Source organism: Cebus imitator, unplaced genomic scaffold (genome assembly GCF_001604975.1).
Source record: "Cebus imitator isolate Cc_AM_T3 unplaced genomic scaffold, Cebus_imitator-1.0 Scaffold99, whole genome shotgun sequence".
NCBI classification, from domain to species: Eukaryota; Metazoa; Chordata; class Mammalia; order Primates; family Cebidae; genus Cebus; species Cebus imitator.
Window position 1 is genome coordinate 6155272 of NW_016107414.1, and position 2397 is coordinate 6157668.

General features: G+C 45.7%; 1 long non-coding RNA gene across 1 annotated transcript in view; it reads left to right on the plus strand.

The window, feature by feature from the left end:
• The first annotated feature begins 272 nt into the window (after positions 1 to 272).
• Positions 273 to 2397, plus strand: part of LOC108310019 — a 40243-nt gene continuing 38118 nt past the window's right edge. The window contains exons 1-2 of the long non-coding RNA XR_001827586.2: positions 273 to 684; positions 1479 to 1592. This is a non-coding gene — a long non-coding RNA (uncharacterized LOC108310019). The remainder of the gene's footprint in view (positions 685 to 1478; positions 1593 to 2397) is intronic.

Sequence of the window (2397 nt, forward strand, 5' to 3'; positions counted from 1 at the left end):
CAGTTTGCTCTCTCTGTGTTCCTAAGTCCCTTTATGCCTACATCCTTCAGATGGGGGCTTTGAGAAGTTCATGAGTGAACATCTAGTGCTTACCCTGGCAAACAGTGAGTGCTCAATCATTGTGAACTATATTGTATTTCATTTTAAAAAAATTTTTTTTGAGACACAGTCTCACTCCATCACCCAGGTGCGATCTTGGCTCACTGCAACCTCCACCTCTTGGGTTCAAGGGATTCTTGTGCCTCAGCCTCTCCAGTAGCTGGGATTATAGGCATGCACCACCACACCTGGTTAATTGATGTATTTTTAGTAGAGACAGTGTTCTGTCATGTTGGCCAAGTTGGTCTCAAACTCCTGACCTTAAATGATTTGCCCACCTTGGCCTCCCAAAGTGCTGGATTACAGGTGTTAGCCATTTAATTCTAATGTGTATTATCTTTAGAATAATTTCTTTTAAAAAAATGTTTGAGAGTGTTTTATTTTCTTTCTTGCTCTTGAAACCTGGCATATAGCAGGTGCTCAACAAATATTGAAGGAAGGAATGACGGTGAGAGAGAGAAATGGTTTTCCAAGGGCTGGCACAGGAAAGAGAGAGAAGAGCTCCAGGCGTCTCCAGCAACTGCTTCCAGCAGCTTCAGGCTCCAGGCAGAGGGCAGGGAAGCTCTCAGTACCTGGCAGTATCAGGTAAAGTGACCCAGACAATCCTGAGGATGGCTCACAACTTTGCCCACTGAACTCTGCTCTCTCCAACTGAAGCTGTCTTTGGGGAAAAGCAGGACAACAGCACCTCCAAATTAGTGTCTCGATCAACCCCTCTGCCTTCCTAGTTCCAGCTCTGCCCTGATCTATCCAATAGCTGTGTCTAGTGAGCAGATCCAGGGGAGCCTGCTTTGGTCAACAGACATTTTAATATTCTCAGAATAAATCTCTTCACTCTTCATGTAGTTTATTGCTGAGCAAAGCATAGCCAGATGCCAGCAGTCATCCCCATCTCTCTTCATTCCTCTTGTATTTTTTTTAGGGTCCCCTGAGGTTCCTCAATATAAGGCTGAGAGCAGAGAATCGGGAGCAGATATCCTGGAACTATACTCACGACGTGCCAGCCTCCATGTTGGGCCGAGCACATACCGTATCTTACTCAATACCCACCTTCACCACTGAGTGAATATAGCCATCAGTCCTACATTATAGTGGAGAAAACCAAGGCCTCAGGTGACTTGGCCAAATGTCACATCGGTGGTAGCTGAGCTGAGATTGGCTGAGCTGAACCAGTCTCCCATAGAATCTTCCTCCCATAAAATCTCATTTCAACCTTTCGTTTTCTCATGTGTAAAAGGAGGATAATTATACCCATTTCACAAGATACAAAAAATAAAGTACATGAATGCACTTAACATTAAAGAATTAATACAGTGTTTCTTTCAATTATTAATGTCAAAGAGAACAGATTGACACATATTTCCCACCCTTATTTGTAGATTCTGTGCTGCCTCCCACCACCGTCATGTCAACTCTATGGATGCTTTTGTCTTTTCTTGACCTGGGGAGGGACCCTGTGGCAAAGGCTGCAGAGACAGGACTGGGGCTTGAACGTAATGCCAACAGTTTCATATGTTATATATATTTCAGAGTTTACAAAACATGGCCGTAGAGGGTATCTTCCTCCAAGTTGATTTCTCTCTGTGACACAGGAATTCTTACACATCCATTTCACAGAAGGGACCAGCAACCAAGGGGTGAGGGTTTAGGCCCCAGGCTTCCATGGATGGCAGTGTGCCCTCTTCAGATCAAGTGGCCGCTCAAGACTGATCTTCGAGAGTTCTTAGCAGGGGATGGCAGTGGAATGCCTGGGTCAAATGCTGATTCCTCAGTTCCGCCAGGTCTGATGGAGATTCATTAGATCTGGCGTGAACTCCAGTAATCTGCATTTTTTACATGGTTTTCTGGTGGCCGAGTCACTGGTGCCATGTGAATCACACATTGAGAAACAGCAGACGAGGATGCACAGCTCCTGGAAGCCTTGGACAGACCGTGGCAAGTCTTTGCTTGAAATAAACTCTAACTATGAAGCTGGGGTAAGGTGGATGCATGCATACATTGAAATATCTTTTATGGCTGGGCGTGGTGGCTCATGCCTGTAATCCCAGCACTTTGGGAGGCTGAGGCAGGCCAGTCATCTGAGGTCATGAGTTTGAGACCAGCCTGTCTGACATGGTGAAATGCCATTTCTACTAAAAGTACAAAAAATTAGTCAAGTGTGGTGGTGGGCACCTGTAATCCCAGCTACTTGGGAGGCTGAGACAGGAGAATTGCTTGAACCTGGGAGGTGGAGGTTACAGTGAGCCAAGATCAAGCCATTGCACTCCAGCTGGGCGACAAGAGTGAAACTCTGTCTCA